Here is a 17,559-nt window from a genome sequence, read left to right as displayed (position 1 = left end):
TTCTGAAAAGGTTTGGGAAAGTGACTGCAAGTTTCTCATCTCCTTCCTCATCTCCCTCCTCCCTCATCACCCTGATTCTCTTTCAAGTCACCAGACTCAGAGCTCTGGTCTGTTCCACTGATGCTGAGACTGCTTAAGCTGTATTCCATAGTCTATCATTAGCAAAGGACTTCCAAACTTCCTAAAAAACAAACAAACAAACAAACAAACACAACAAAAAAAACCCTGATAACACTTTGAATATTAATCATTTTCTCCCCCATTATATATGTTTCTTTCTTTGAAAGCAAAGAAATCTATCTCTGTGTGTGTGTGCGATGTAATGATTTGTTATTAAATGCCATTACCTGGCAGATCAATTCCATCTCTTGTACAGCCAAGTGGTGCATTATCAGCTGCTGGTTGAGCAACACAGTCATGGGCCACAGTCACTCCTTCAGCTCTCCAAGGGATCTGTAAACACTCTCTCTCTGGAAGCAGATTTTGGGCCTATTGTATTCGTTGTCAGAGTATGGAAGACAGAACAAAATTTGAAAGGGTATATTTAAGTCACACCGAGAAACACTGACCAGAACATTTGAAGTGTGCTATTTTCACATCCACCCGGTTTTTTTTCCTCCTACTCCACAAAGTCACATGTTCCTTACTGAAGCAAACACAGGGCCACATCTTGGTAAGAGAGCACCAAAATTGCATTAACATCAGTTAACTACCCTGATTTAGCCCATCTGGAGATTTCATCCATTATGACATGTTTGAGTATTTCCATTTCACTGAGAGTGGGTGTATGTTTGTATTTGGGCACCTGGGCATCCGTTAGAGTGTATAGATGTGTACAGGTGTGTGTGTCCATCCTAAAAGTAAGTAGGGTAAAATATACTACAATCATATGTGGATAACTGAACTGGCTAAGTAGATTTCCTTCAAACTTATGTCCCCAAATTATATATGAGCAAAGACCACAAGTACTAAAACTGTCAGCACAAAGGTAATTTAGACAAGAGAAAGTCATAAGCTACTGCAAATTAGAGCATTGAAGGAGAGTAGCTCTTCTGTGAGAGAAGTTCAATTTCACCTGGCTTTGGCATTGAATTTTTCAGGGAGAAATTATCCTTAGAACTGACTTCAAATATTAAGAAAAGAAAAAGAAGAAGAAGTGCACAAATGCTGATAATAATTGAAATGTGAAAGAACATCAATAATTTAGATTCTAATCATTTTAAATGTAGAATCTGTCAAGGAAATATCTGGGAAGAATATTAACTAGAAGCCACATTTACAAGGACAGCCTTTAATCACAAATCACATTGAATCAATTATTATTATATTTAACTAGATATTTGTAAATCCAGAGGCAATTTTGGTTCATGGGTTGTACCCCATGAACAAGATGCCTTCATCTTTATTTTATATATTTGAAATATATAAAATATATATTATATATATATGGCAGAACCATCACATGTGTCCTGAGGTCTGGTGCTTTTTCTTAATGTACCAGCTTCTGAATACAATATTTTTTGTAAAAACTGCACTGAATATTAATTCTATGTTTAATTATAATCCATGAATTGTAATGAGTACTGATGTTTCTTCATAAAAAAATTGATATTAAGGAAAATTAATTGGTTTGTTCATTTTCTGCTTCTCTTATTTATGTTTTGTCACTCCTACTGTTGCCCAAAACACAGTTTCGTTATTTTTATTTTAACAATGAATGTGTGTTAATAATCCATGATAATAATGCAGCAGACAAGAAGGGAAATATATTGTTGTTTTAGCACTACTTTTAAATAGTGAAATAGCCTAGTGTGCTAAACTGCAGTGCTGGGACATTGTAAAATAGGGGGTAGAGCACGTCACATTCATACACTTTGATCCAAGGTTTATAGAAATCTGTGCAAACTTTTACACTGACTTCCACTGAGTTTTGATTCATGGTTGCATTGCTAGTAAAGGTCTAACTTCAGATCTTACAGAACACAAGGGGAATGTGATTTATAGAACACATAAAGAACAGCCACGATTTAGGGCTTCCTGCCCTGTCATCTGACCTTACACAGCTAAAGATGGAAAAAAACAGGGCAAAGCAGTGCTCTAGACTGTGAGTCCTGGGCACACAGTCCTTCTCTGTGATTTCTGTTTGCATGGTTTGCTCTCCATGTGTCAGTCTTATTTATTCACAGATAGTAAAACAGCTTTCATAGAACATGTCCCCTTGAATACCAAAAAGAAAACCCCTTTGCGTCAGGTTCCAGACATTCTCTCAACATCATGATCTCCATGATCTACTCTTACCTCCAAGATGAATGTTAGTTACAGATAATATTATTCAACCGCACATCACTGATCTTCATCAGCAAAGTGCATCATTTACAGCCAAGTCTCTTTTGTGCTTATTGGGCCAGTAAACTACCTAAGTCCCGGAGTTTCTCCTTTTCTCCTTGCCTTTCCATTTCCCCATTGCATTTCCATTTTAAACTTTTAATTAATTACAGAACAGTCCAGGCATGGTGACAGACAGAATGAAATCTGGGGATACTGGAGCAGGCAGAGTGGATAGCAACGGTTAGACACCACTCTTGGAGCATGGCTATTGTCAGCAGCTGTATCAGTGAGATTGTATGAATAACAAGTTTGAGAAAGCATCAACAAATACCGTACATGAAAACTAGATGAGGTTCTCTATACACTTGAGTTAAGCAGAAATGAAATATCTGAGCCCATGGGGGCACTAATGATTAGAAGAGATAGGAAGATATATTATAAAAATTCAAATGCCAAGTACGTATTTGCCATAATAAATAAACATTCTGATTTCCCAATGGTTTGGAAAGCTGCCTTTTTCAGGTCATTTACCATTATATTAACATCCTTTAGATTTGCTATAGCCACTGTTTTTTTAAGATTTCCCTGAATGTTTTTAGGCATGTTGATATCTCAGTTTAAAATGATAGTCAGTATCTAATGCTAAGCAGATATAGTATTTCTTACATAAAACCCATTGAAAAGAGCTTTTATAAAGTATTGGAGCTAATAGGTTCTTCTGATTAATATTAAATTACATGAGCAATTAATAAGGGCTTCTCTATAAACCAAAACCATGGAACACCAAATGCACAGCATCTGCCCAAGGCTCCCTCAAATTATACTGACTTTTCAACCTTCTGTGCCTTTTCTGTTCCCAGTTCTCCACTGGACTCCTTAGCATGGGCTTCTTCATAAATACCTTTTGGGATGGTCCCACAAAATAAAGCTGGAAAAATAACCCAAAGGAGCCATGTTTTCTGGGGAAAAATATCTGGTATATTTGCTTTACCTCTTCCTGCTTCATCCTGCTGAGGACTCCTAAAAAGGTCGAAAGGACACAGGGAGCATTTCTGCCAGATCCATAAGTATGTCTTTGTGTGACTAGCTTCCATCTTGTACTCAGGCAATTGAGAGAACAGATACCTGCTCATTTCCTCCATTTTTTTTTCTTTTCGTATGTCTGTCTGACCACAGCTCTGTATGTTCTCTAGTCTTGTAAAACCAAGGCAAGAGCAGGTTTCATGAAGCAGCTACCTCATAAGGTCTAGAGAGAAATTCATGTTCCAGTGCAGTAAGAAGAGGACATGATGTTTCAGGGGTAATGATAAAAATTTCTCTGTTTCTTCTGTTGAGGATGGCAGATAAATATGAAGTTGAAATAAAGCTGGAACTACCATGTCCCAGTTGAAATGCATTCATTTATTCCATTTTCTTTCTGTTTTATCTGTTCAAACAATAAATTATATGGGGGAGAGTTGCCTTCTCAAAGGTTGACATGGGCCAGAAGGCTCCCTTTAGTCTGCACATCATGTTGCTTTCAGATCCATGGTGTCCATCTTTAACTGCTCTTTGCACCTGGCCTGGTGTATGAGGGAAATGAAAATGGAGAAAGCAGGACTTCAGAAGTTTTATACACCACATCCGATCTGGAACAGCTTCTCTGACATCACTGGAAGACTATTTTTTAAGCAATAGAGACCAGAATTACCCTTGACGCCCCACTGCCTGTGCTTACCAGTGCATAAATGTCCTAGAAATACTTCTGTGTGCTTCATGTATGTCTCTATGGGAGGAAGATTGAGGGGAAGGATGAATGAGGCTTTATTTGCAAACAACTGTGAAAAACAAAATAGCTTTTTTGTAGCCTTGATTTTACTATTTTATTTTGTATATTTGTATTTCTATATTTTACTATTTTACTTTCTATAAGGCAGGTCTCTGTACTTGCATTAGAAAAGATCTCATGCTCTAGGAGGCTAATAGCACTGTTTAGGTTTATTTGTTAAAATGAGTTAATTCCTGTCTAAGACAAGTGCTTTTCCTGTGCTCGAACTTGTTAGCATTTAGCAGGGAAGGGGAAAATGTCAGCTAGACACTAATAGTCTTATTAGCAATTAATTATAAGTATTAGTTATGAATCTAAATCAGTATCAGAAACTAATGAATTCATCCATGTCACAAAGGAAAATGACTAATGAATATGATCTGTACACAGCTAAACAATGCAAAGTAACTATAACTTATCAAGCAAAAATGTGGATACTGTGAGGTCCTGGGTTGGACTCTGCTCCCACTGAAGTTAATCAAGAGGCTCCTAATTCCCTTCAGAAAGACGAAGTGTGGCAGTGCCTTTTGTCACTGAAGAAAGAAACATCTTTTTTATAGCTTTGAGACAGTCTTTTGTAGCAGATAAAAGACAAAGAAAGGGGTATTTATTGAGGGAATGCTGACAAAGTGCTGAGTTTAGACTATCAGAAATGTCTAAGACGTTTAGATGCTGGACTCTAGACACTTCACTTTAGATACCATTAAAGGAGCATTACAGAGACAGAGAGTGAAACATCCACCTAATCAATAAGCTGTCAATGCTTAGGATACCAACTAAGGGATACCTGTAAAAGAATAATTTCCACTAGTTGGGAAAGCAAGCACTAGTTTTTTATATGGGTCTTTCTAAAGCTGTATTAATTTCAATTTATTGTTTCTAACTGACAATTTTTTAAAGACAGAGCATAATAATAGCACAGTCAGTTACTAATGTTTTGGTACCATGGCACATCTCAGGATGTAGAATCAGGAAGAACAAATTTTCTCCTTCTACCATTCTAACAATTAGCAAATGAGGTACCATCTTATTCCTGAAGGGATTGTGAGGGAAGAGGCTTGGCCTAGGGACTTAACGTTCTCTCTCTACTTCTGACAGGGAGAAAATTCTTTTCTTTCATATTTCTTTCATTTGCCATTTTATGCTGTGCACGTGCAGTTTGTAGGCACGCAAAGACCAGTGGCAAATCCCAGTTGTGACTTAGCATCATATGCCTGGTCTGTTGTGAAGATACCATATGAAAGATCATGGCCTTCTAGGGAACAAATGCATAGCTATCCTCAGTGCTGTCTAACTGCTGTGTTTTCACTGGATCAATCTTAGAGACTGTCTTAAAGTTTTATCATGGAGCTGAAAGATAAGGCAATGGGAGAAGTGACATTTGGTGGCATTTTTAAGTAGTACTATTCATCTGCAGCTGATCTCATCTAATTGCAAAAGTGCTACAAGAACTCTGCTGTACCTTGCCCCAGGACCAACAGGAGCAGACCAGCATAAGTCAGCTTACATCCACTGATCAATAGTGATTTGCACTGGCCCCAGAATAGAACCTAAATTGTCCATGTTTTTAGCTGAAAACACACGAGAAGCAGAGCACTAACTAAAGGCTGAAACAGAGGTAGGAATGGCAGGTCCTAAGGCAGTTTGGTACTTATTTAATCCTTTTTCTCTAAGATAAATAGCTTTTTTTCAGACATAATCACTTTTGATTGACATTACATTTTCAATTCTATTTGAACTGCAGAAGCAGACTCACTCTGAGTTGGTGAAATTCCAGCCAGGTTCAGCTTCATTCTCACTTCTCCTTGTCTGTGGCAGGAACCCCAGCCTTGGAAGTTTTATCTTCTGCAGAGGCAAAAAGGGTCTTCCAGGCATGCAGACTTCAGGCTAACTCCTTTCTCAATTCTGCTCCTGGGTTATTATGCAAGAGGGCTTTGGTGGATCGATGCCGCGTTTGTCCCTACTGGGTCCCTCATGGACCTCTTAGGCGGCGCTCTCCCAGCACCTAGGCTGGACAGAGCATCCAAAATCAATAGTCTGAGGGCTAAGGGGTAAAGGCAAGGTTGAACGGCATAACAGGGGCCAATGGGAAAAGGGATGGGAGGGGGGAGAGGGCCAGTGGCCAGCAGAATCTATACAAAGGGAGAACTTTCTAGCACAGTGTTGTAAGAAGAGACCACTTTTAGGGCAACTTGGGGGGCGTAAAGTGGACTTAGCCACCGCAACAGGTATTGAGGTGCTCTTCCTAGTCTTTGTTTTCATGAGAAATAAAATGGCCCTGAGATGTCCCTGTACCTAAGTCAGATTAAGGGAAGATTAAGGGAAGGCAAAAGAAAGGAATCTGGATTTGGTGTTAAATAAAAACCCACTGCTGCAAAGAGGCTATAAATGTGGAATGGTGGAAGCTTTGCAGACAAACTCAGAAAGTTTGTACCTTTGACAAGAATGACATGGTGGTGAAAATGCACCCTCTGCTTTAACTGTACAAACACCGTGTGCTTGGACTATGAATAGTGTGAAACTCTTCTGTCGCTTGTAAAACAGAAACTAGTAAACTCACAAAGTTTCAGTCCAGCCTACCTCCAGAACTGGCTGATCTCCTGTTATGCACCTGCTCAAGCATCTCTTTGCTTGTCCAGTCAACCTCTCCACTACTTTCCCTTTATTTCCTGCCATCCTTGTATAAAGGGAAAAGCTGCTCCTGAATATCACTGCAGTGTTACTACAGGATCTTGAGCTTCCACAGAGCAAGCCTTCGCCTCTTTGTCCTATGCTGCACAACTGTGACAGTTAATGCTTCCCAAAAGTCTTTCTGCCCTCTTATTCTCACTTCTGGTTTTTAGGAGACCTGATCCACGTTGGTCTATTGAAAAAAATCCTTCCAAATTTTTTCCGAAGTAGTCAGACTCTTTCCTCTTTTTTTTGCTATGCTCCATATTTTGAGCTTATGCTTTAAGAGGAGTCTATTAACCACAGCTGTTTTGTTTTGTTTTATTTGGTTGGGTTTTTTTCAAAATACTTTAGTTTCACTTATTTGTTTTGTTGGCATTTTAATAGTCAGCAATTTGTTCTGAGGGAGTCCCAATGCTGAATTTATTGTAAAATGTGTCGTGGAAGCAATTAAACACTTTAAGATTGCAAACATACGTAATTTTCTACATATTTTACATCAGGTAATCTCTGCAATTTTCCTTGGGGAAAAAAAAAGCAGCATTTTCTGCATCAAGGATACTAATTCAGAATTTTGGAGGAGAAAGACATTTATGAAGGACACAAGACTCTGAAGTAGTCAACCCCTTTCCAAGGCAAATCATTCTAGTGAAAGCCTAATACTTAATTTTATATCTCAAGATAATCCACTGATCCCTGTGGATTTTAATTCCATTCTCTATTAGAGATTGTGTATAAATTTCACTCAAATATGGATCAAAAAAAGATGTGATATTGAAACGAATCTCTGCTCTTAAATCTGTATGGGAAGCACAGAAGGATCAGGTTCCTTTAAGGACACTGTAAACTCGTATAAGGTTCAACAAGGCCAAGTGCCAGATCCTTTATGTGGGTCACAATGACCCCATGCAGTGCTACAGGCTGGGGGACCAGTGGCTGACAAGCCCAGAGGAAAAGGACCTGGGGGTGCTGGTCAATAGCAGCTGAACATGAGCCAGCTGTGCCCAGGTGGCCAAGAAGGCCAATGGCAACCTGGCCTGGATCAGCAACAGTGTGACCAGCAGGACCAGGGCAGGGATTGTCCCCCTGTACTCAGCACTGGTGAGGCCACATCTCAGATTCTGTGTTCAGTTCTGGGCCCTCACTGCAAGAAGGATGTTGAGGGACTGAAGCCTGTCCAGAGAAGGGCAATGGAGCTGGGGAAGGGTCTGGAGCACAAGTCTGATGAGGAGTGGCTGAGGAAGCTGAGGTTGTTCAGCCTGGAGAAAAGGACATTCAGGGGGGACATTATTGCTCTCTACAGCTCCCTGAAGGGAGGTTGTAGCCAAGTGGGGGTCGGCCTCTTCTTGCAAACGCCAAGCATTAAGACAAGACGAAATGGCCTCAAGTTACATCAGAGGAGGTTTAGATTGGACATTAGGAAAAAATTATTCACTGAGAGGATTGTCAATCACTGGAACAGGCTGCCCAGTGAAGTGGTGCATTCACCACCCCTGGAGGTATTTAAAAGACGTAGATGTGGCACCTGGGGACATGGTGTAATGCTGGACTCAGCAGTGCTGAGTTAAGGGCTGGGTTCAATGGTCTTGAAGATCTTTTCCAACCTAAACAATTCTATGATTCTATGGTGTTCTTGAAGGACTAAGTTACTTTTTACTGGGCTTTCCAGTCACAGGGATTCTTTTACATTTCTCTGGGACCAGTAACATTTGAAAATTTTTCTGTGGCTTTTAGCATGCTGGAGGCATATTAATAACTCATAATATTTTCCTACCCATCTGTTAGTTTTGAATTGAAGAAGCAGACTTAATTTCCTATGTGTACCAAGAATAGAAAGTTTGGATGGTTTCTTTTTGCCTTCACAAGCTCAACACCTTTTTGTTTCATACAAAATATGAGGAACTAATTTCACAGAATTAACTTGAAAATCCTTTTCTGAATAATTCATTCTGGAACATCTGGCTGACTCACAGAGACTTTGCTGCTGCAAGGAACTTCAAAGCCAAAATTGCTCTGAACATATCTACATTTCCTTTGATTATTTATATGATGGACAGGTTTCACACTGGTTTGTGCAAACATAAAGTAGCCATGCAAATTAAATTTACTCAGAATGTGCCTAATATTGTGTGAACTACAAGTCGTCTTCTACTGAAATCTTGATTTTTGCTGTCGTTGAACTGAGGGAGGAAGGAATAATTTTGTTCTTATGACTAAGGTTGCTAGCTTGACTTCCCATCATCCATATTAGGCCACCTGCAAACCTCTTTTTAACAATTATTTGATTTAAAATGTTTATTTCTAATAATAATTTCTAATCTGATACAGCACAAGCATTTTGCAATTTTTGTGCAGAAGGAAAATAAATTTCTGGTTCAAGTTAATTAAGCAGAGAAAAGTAAGAGATGTTAAAAGTAGGGTTTGATACAATTTGATAAGCAAATCAATTTACCTCATGAAGAGGTAGGTATCTCCCCAGATCCATGCTCTGAAGTTGTGTTATGTAGTCTTTAAAGATGTCTACAGAGAAGCACCCAAACCAGCTTACTACTGACATTTGAAATATCACTCATTTCTTGGTGTCATCTCTCAGTTGAAAATCAGTGCATTCTGCAAATAAACTATGTTTTCTGCTCTCTGATTGACCACTCTGCCCCAAATCATACACAACATCTAGCTGTTTGTGGCACTGCAGGAGTTACAGTTCCAGCCAATTAAAGCCCTGTCATGTGAAGTATGTGAAGTATGAAGGTGACACTTAATATATATTAACATTGGCTTTTTCATTTCCCTCATGAACTAATTGGTGTTGGCTATAGTATCATCTTCTAAATATCACTTGTTTGTTACAGACACCATGGGCTAGAACGTTGGTGCACATAGAGACATGGCTTGTAAACTGGTTAAAGGGTGCACTAGTAAAAGAGCTTTTGGGTCCAGGCAGCTGGGCAGCTGATGGACAGACTACAAGAATGATTATGGAGGCTTGAGAATAAAGACTTTTATTAGAGCTATGACAGTTTCCTTTTTTACAATTACAAAGTGCAGCAGCTCAATACTGAGTCAAACTAAGCAAGACACTCCCACCTTGAAAAACTGAAACCTTGAAAAGGCCGGACTCTGCCACAGGGATACTGGGCAAGTAGGGAGTGGGAGAAGTCTTTAGCAATTAGCCAGGAGGTTAAACAACGTGTTGGAGGCAGTAGCAGCTGCCCCTTCCCACTTACTGAGTCAAAAAAATTCGAATCCATCCTGTAGCAAACATGTCCTGCCCTTCTGAGTGGCTGTGTATTCTTCTGAAACTCTAGCTATAACACAAAAATTAAATTCTCAGCTTGGAAAATATACACCAGCAAATGTTTTTGTTTGTGAGAAGTTGCATAAATATGTTTAGAAAGAGAAATAGGTCAGAGCAGATGCAGCCCATAAAACTTCAGAAGCCCTATTACAGAAGTCACTGTGCAAAGAAGCACTACCTAGACTTCAGAAAATGATCATAAAATTGCAAAAATCCTCATTAAACTGAAATACTGTCCCAGTAAAGAGCTTTTTATATCAGACATGCTTTTAAGAGTGCTGATAAACACTGAAAGGAAGAAGCTGCGGGAAGAAGGGTTTGAAGCAAATGTGTTTCAAGTGCTACCTATTACTGTTACAAAATTTGACAAGTTTGAGAAAGAAATGTGAAATGACCCAACTTCACAGCAGCTTGAAAGAATTATCTTAGACTGAGGCTAACAAGAAATAGCCTGAACACCATCAATAATACAAAAGGCATTGGGATTATGGAGATGAAATAGTTTCTTTTGATAGCATTTTTTACTAGAAAAAAGATTGTCACAATATGGTATCATAAAAGGTCAGCAATGTGGCACAAAATCCACATGGGATGTTGAATAGAGCAGAGTTCACATTGTCTGCTGCTGGTCACAGAAAGGAGCCTGAACAGAAGCATAAGCAGTAATGCTGGAGACAAGGTACCAAAGGGTGAAATCTATAGTACACTCAGGGAAAACATGTCAGGGAGCCTGCAGCTCCATGTTTAATTCCTGATTGCCCCAAGGCCTTGATGGCACAGTCTGAATTAAAAAGACTTTGCATCTTGAATACTTGAATCTGTGGTAAGGGAATATAACAACATGCTTTACTTTTTTTTTTCTGAGCTAGTCAGTTTCAGAAGTGAGCAGGAAAAGGAAAAAATCTTTATTTTTAGCTCTTGAGCTAAATAAATTAGAGGTAAGCAGACCTGAAATCATGGCAGAAGAACCTTATGCCAGGCAGAGGGAATAAAGGATGTGAATGACTGCAGTGAACACACACGGTAGAAGTGGAAGGGTCTTGAATAATAAACCATTTTGTAAAAACACTGTTGCATTAGCATTAAGGCTATTGTTTACCAGTTTATTTTTCTTTTCCTTTTTATTTTTCTGATTTTTCCACATGGAAGTATTTTCTCTGGTGTAAGGCAACTTCTATATCACTGTACCTATGCCTATTCTAGAAAAAAACAATGTCTATTATGCTGGTACACACATACTTTCTGTTGCTAACCAAGTCCCTGGTCACCCCAGTAGGTATTCATATTCTTTTTAATTCATTTTGAGGACTCAAAATCTATTTTTATCCTCCTTTTTAGTTATATTAAGTATTTTAGGTTGGGCAAACTCGAAGAGAATCCCTAATCAACTCCTGTGTGAGGCACCACAGCATTTGTGAATTCTGTTTTGCAGCAAGAGTAGAAGTACAAGAATCTCTAAACAGGTTAATAAGGTGCTAGAGACAGAGAAAATATTTCTAAAAACAGCAACAAAGTCCCTCCTCCAAGGATAATCATGTAAATGTCAGAAGTTTCAAGCAAGCCGTCACAATGATGGATAACGCTACTCAAGTAACTGGAAGTGCTTTCAGTGCTACCTAAACAACCATTTTCCATCATTGATATGTATTGGATTGGCAAAAGTTAAGCAGCTGTGTAGACAGATCTGAGAAGGATCAGATGAGGGTGCAGAGCAGCCTGACTATGCAATCCTCATGATGTTTGATTCTAAGATTTCAGTATGTGATGTATTTTGCCTGCTGTATCAATACTGCAGCTCAAAATGCCTCCTCTGCATCCCCCCACACCTAGAAAGAGGGAACATACAAAAAATAAAGTTTCAAATAAATAATTAGCAGTTCTATTGTTATTACCACAAATATGAGTGTTTATTAGGAAATTACAAGAGTTCGTTGAAAATAACTTTTGGAATACCACTGCAACTGCTCTTGTGGTGCAAAGTACAATCTAAGTGCAAATTAGATTTGGAGAAAGCTGTCATGAAGAAGAGGACAACAATTCAGGTCATTCAGTGTCACTTTATATATTTATTTTACGGTAATATTTGACAGTACTGAGACCATTACATTATTTTGACACGTGTATAGGAAAAAATCTCACTTAATTTAAAATTAATTTCATTAGTCACCTTTTATCTTTTAGTTTTGAAAATATATGGGATTTGAACTATTTTAGAGTGCTATAGAACTTCACTACATTTTTTCTGAGTACTACCATCTCCATAACTGTTGGGCTGCCAGGATCCCATTGAGCACATTGGCCCATTGTAACTTCAGTGGATTTCATTACAGAATAAGTTCAAAGTTTGTGCTACTGCTATGCAAAATACTTGAAACAAACATAGAAATATGATGAATGGATAGATTCAGAAATCTCAATAAACTTACAAGACAGGTGACTTTATTAATTATATTCACCAGATCTGACTCTTATAATTCACTTAAATGAAATAAACCTCCCTGCATTCTTGGCTTTGTTATCATGTTATCACATCCTGCCATTTGGCATTCCTTTTTGATAGGATAAACCTTTTGAGATTTTCCATATTGATGTCCATGTGTCTTACTCTTGTAATTATACCTAATGTATAACCCAGCAGCCAGTCCCAGTGGCTCAGGTGTCAAGTGGTCACCTTCAGTGCCCCTTACCTGACATTTGAGAACAGCAGCGTGTCATATGTCATGACATTCCCTCATCTCCCCCTTTCCCAAGGTCCTTCTAAAATGCTCCAATTCTGTTTCCAGTCTGGACTAATTAAAAATACTTTGTGTTCTCTGCAAATGTCATCAGCTCAGGGTCCCAGTGCTTGGAGAAGGATCTGCTTATACTTCTATGTTCTTTCTAAGCATCCACTCCTGGCCACTATTGAAACATCAGGCTAAAAAGACCTTCTGTCCAACAGGTGCAGTTATTCTTACAGTCACTCATCATCACCATTATCCTCAGTTATCAATTGCTTCACCATGTGAAGTAGGTGAGACCCTGAGAGAATGCGCACACAAAAGGCTGCTTGGTAATGTAAACAGGGAAGCTGTGATTCAGCAGAAGCTGCTTGTGTGAGCAAATGCATAGAAAACACAGGATCATCTCACCAAAACTCATTATGGGTTTAGGCCATGCTCAGGAAATCATATTTAATGAATTTGAACTCCAAAGCAAAACTGAGAATATGCAAAGGAGTATTTTAAAATAGGCAGAATACACCCACCATGAAAAATGTCAGTCTCACACAGTTCCAGTTTAGGCAATGTTTTGGTTACAATATCACCAAGCAGACTGACTGATGGAGAAATATATTCTTTGCAGAGTTGTTCAGGTTGTATCTGGAAACAAATTAAGGGGCAAGAAATATTTTGGTTATTTGATTTTGAAGGGAGAACTATATCTGAACTATACACCATCTGTGCGATCTTGTCTCTTCATTTCTGTCTGTGCCATCTACAGATGACCTTTAGAAAATCAAGGGGATTGCTATATTCTACTGGTTAAAAAGAGGTATTCTGAGCTTTTTGAATTAAACTGTTCCTAACTCATAAGTAAGTAATGTTAGTTATGTGTGCAACCTTTACCCTTCATCAATTTATCATATTAGTGACTACGAAAATGATTAACATTCCAGAAAGAGCTCTCATCCAGTCATTATTCGATTTATCTGTAAAACCTTACGCGATTCTTTGCTTACAAATGTAATTGTTCTGTTGAGGTTCCAGACCCAAATTATACACAGTTTTTACCATAAGGTGATGGAAATACAATATTCCACACACTTGCCTTCCAGGAAGAGCTGAAAAGACTTCATGATAACAATAATCTCAGCTCCAATTAATCAAGATGGAAATCAGAAAGAGTACCGTGGTAATGGAAAATGAAGAAACACCCCGGATAATTCCCTGCTTAGAGGGTTATTTCTCTAAACTAAGAGTGTGCTTTTTGATGATTTATTAAAAACATGTCTTTGAGTCTTGAAAAAATGGATAATCAGATTATTCTGGTGTCAGGCACAAAATAGTAATTAATACTTTTACTAAAGCTGATGCATTTATTTTTTAAAACAGTTTGTGTTATACATTGTTTTATTGCAGTTGTGATAAATGACAAAAAGTTATATCAATGGCAGCCTTACCTTGCAAATCAAATCTATTATCTGCAAATGTCACATTTTAATAAATCATACCCTTTATTTTTCTTAAAGCTGCACTACATATACATAGCAGTCATTATTCACCTAAATTAACAATTCTTTCTGATCTCCTGTGAAATGTATGTTTGTGTTTTCACAGACTTTTTTGTAAGATAGGTGCTCACTTCTATGTACAACCTCATATTTGTGTAGAAGCTCTCCATAGCAACTAACGATCTCTTGAGGGTAAAAAAGCAATGAAGCTCAACTTTGATTTACAAAAACAGATCAGTCATTTCCCCTTTTTTGATAATGACTTTGATAAGTTTTATAGTTCAGCTGTGTTGTTATTTGCTCCTCTTACAATTGTCGTAGAAAATTTAACCTTATCCTTCAGAGAAGTACTGCTGTCTGTAAGTCCTATGTGTACCCCAGGTAGACCAGCCTCCACGCTGGATTTCTTCTTCTTACCCTCTGTCTGGGACAAATTTTGAAAGTTCGGTGACCTGCTGTTGAGAAGTGGCACCTATCAACTGAGCTGTCGTTGGGAGGTCTTTTTGTGGCAGCACTAGAGCTATTTCTCCTCTTCTAATGGGCACCATGTAATTTTCCTTTCATGCTGCTCCATTTGGATGGTGGCTGTCATCTGGTCAGGTACTCCTCATCTTGTTCCTCTGAATTCTGAACCTGTCAAAACATAATTCCCATCAGTGTGGAGGAGGAAAGACACAGGATATTTGCCCAGGAAGGTCCCTTTCTGATAGCTACTAGGACAACCCCAAGTGATGTGCTATTTTGCATTTAAAACTTGTCACTTTTAAAGGTCTTTGCTGCTGCATCTCAGCATCAGTTTTAGTACTTTCTTCATAAGGAAACATAGAGTAGGCATAAAAACTTTTTAATATAGTGTGGCAGAGTTCCTAAATTTCACTGCTGTCCGCCACTGCTGACTGGTGCTCCTTTAGGTATGATCATCTTTGTTTTAATCCCTTCAGGTGTGTCTCTGTGAAATAGCCATACGTCACACTTTCATGCTGTTCCCACTATTTCCATGATCCTGTTTTTCGCCTTTCTCTTTCAGCCTGAATATAGACCAGTCCACTTTCTCTATTTCTCCATCATCCGCTTATCCCCAGAATTTCTGGGAAACAAAACTGATTGTCCTAAAAGACCAACCCAATTAGTGCAAATGGAAATTATAAGCCTTGAACCGTCTCTGTGGTTTTCTTGCTAACCAGTGAGCTTGTATCCATTTTGGATTCCACTTTGAGACAGAGCCATCTTTTTGCTTCAAGTTAACAAAAGAATTGTCACTCTCCCCAGAAGCACTGAGAACAAAAGAACTTGTTTGCACTGAATGGTTGCCTCTAACTTTCATCCATACTCTCCCTATTGGGTATGCATTCCTGGTGTCTAGTAGTGGTGGGATAACTCACAGGGAGTTCAAATGCTCTATCTCTGGCAATAGTAGAAACTCAATACATTTGATAATTCTACCTTTCTGCCCATTAAGTTGAAATTAATCAACACATTCTAAAGTTATATGTCCGGCTCACAGACACCAAAGAGCACAGGAAGCATAGTAGGATAAGTCTAGTTCCCTTAGAAAAACAGGGTAAAAATCCTTTTAGTTATCCATTCCTCTTTCTATTGTACAAACTCGATTTCTTTCTCTTATTCCCCCTTGCTGTAAAATGGAACCGATAACTTCTTGCTTCAGGTCTTTGAACATTCAGTTGTACATGAAAACCACAGTGAATACTCACTACCTGTAGTGACAGACTTGCTCAGATCTTCTAGAAAAAAGGCTAGATTAAACTAGACAGGCAGTTCTTTTGTGTTTTTTTTTTTTTGAGATGATTATAAGATAAACAGTGTTTTCAAATTGTTATTCATACCCTTCTCCGTAAACCCTAAACTCTCTAAACTGCACATAGCTATGACCCTTCATGTGCCTTCTCAGAGTTTAAAACCTATTAGTTTCTTTATGCAATTTATTATCCTAGTGCATTATTGTTTACGAACATTCTTCATTACGCCTCTGGTTTCCAGCATATCACTCAATCAAAATCCCCCAGAATATTTTTTCTCTGTAACAATTCATGAATATTAGCATTTTCCCCTTTTGAACCACCAACACTTGAAAACAATGAAAACCATTTTCCAGTACATGAAAATAGCTGTACAAACTCACCATCTTGTATTTCATTAAAATTATAGCCAGACAAGTAGTACTTTTTATATTTTTTGCATGATTTTGTGCAGTGGTTAAACTGCATTTTTTATCATTTTCTTCTAGGCCAGTTTCCAGTTACCTTTTAAATGGTGGAGGGCATCTTGGCTTCCCAGGACACAGAGGAGCAGGGTAAGTGGGTGGCTGTGTAACCCTGCTGTTCTCTTACTGCGACCACAGTGTAGTGAATAGAAAACACTGTGGGATTTTTCAGTGTGGAAAACCTGCTGGTGAAAGTGTTCTGCCAGACTACAGCAGCAGCACACACAGGGCTGTCTGTTAGAGGGGTGAACTTGTCTTTGTTGTCTCCTTCAGACTTGAAAAATATCACTGGAATGAGTGGAGTCTCCCAGGATCCTGGCAGAAAAACCAAGGAGTGGGTGCTGGCCTCCGGGTCAGTTTTATCAGGATTTTCAAACCTTCCTGTATTTTCCACAAAGTCCCCTAAATATGGACATTGTTCTTGCTGGTCTTGTTGGCTTTGGCAATGTTTGGCTGCTAATTCTCTTGAAGCACTCCAGAGAGTAAAACAAGCAAAACATATGTCATTTCCTGGTATTAAACCAGAGCTTTTTGTATCTTTTTAGTTTTAACATTGTGATAACCTTTGATCAATTCTCTTCTTTTATTCCTTTTTCAAGAGCAACATTCAGCTATTTCATTGTCAGAAAGTTTATGATAAGATGGGAAAAGGCAGTGTTAATGAATTGCTTATAACAAATATAATACTACTGAAATCATTAGCAACAGAAATACTTTGTGATTTGAAGCACTTCTACAAAAGTACTATTAGCTTCTCTTTACTGCAGGCCAAGCAAGAAAACGCCAGACTTCTCATTTCGAATATCTGATGTAGTTATGTGCATTTTCTTCCTCTTGAAGACTCATCCTTGGGTGAATATTTGTACGGTTAGGATTTAAGATATGCCATATTTGCCAAGATCCAATAGTACTTTTCCATAAATATTTGAAATCAAACATTTCCTGAGCTGGATCTCATACTAGTGTGTGCCATCATGCTATTTATATTACTGTGCTCCTGTTGACAAATACATAAGCATATG

The 17,559-nt window shown here is 38.4% G+C and overlaps 1 protein-coding gene across 1 annotated transcript in view; it reads left to right on the top strand.

Annotated features, from left to right (window-relative positions):
• ST6GAL2 (ST6 beta-galactoside alpha-2,6-sialyltransferase 2) overlaps positions 1-17,559 on the top strand; it is a 175,445-nt gene that overhangs the window by 48,320 nt on the left and 109,566 nt on the right. The window contains exon 4 of the mRNA XM_048326734.1: positions 16,562-16,627. The gene's annotated coding sequence lies outside the window, so the exon portion shown is untranslated. The remainder of the gene's footprint in view (positions 1-16,561; positions 16,628-17,559) is intronic.

Source organism: Corvus hawaiiensis, chromosome 2 (assembly GCF_020740725.1).
Source record: "Corvus hawaiiensis isolate bCorHaw1 chromosome 2, bCorHaw1.pri.cur, whole genome shotgun sequence".
NCBI classification, from domain to species: domain Eukaryota; kingdom Metazoa; phylum Chordata; class Aves; order Passeriformes; family Corvidae; genus Corvus; species Corvus hawaiiensis.
Note: the sequence above shows the minus strand (reverse complement) of the source record. Positions and strands in the feature narration are given on the sequence as shown.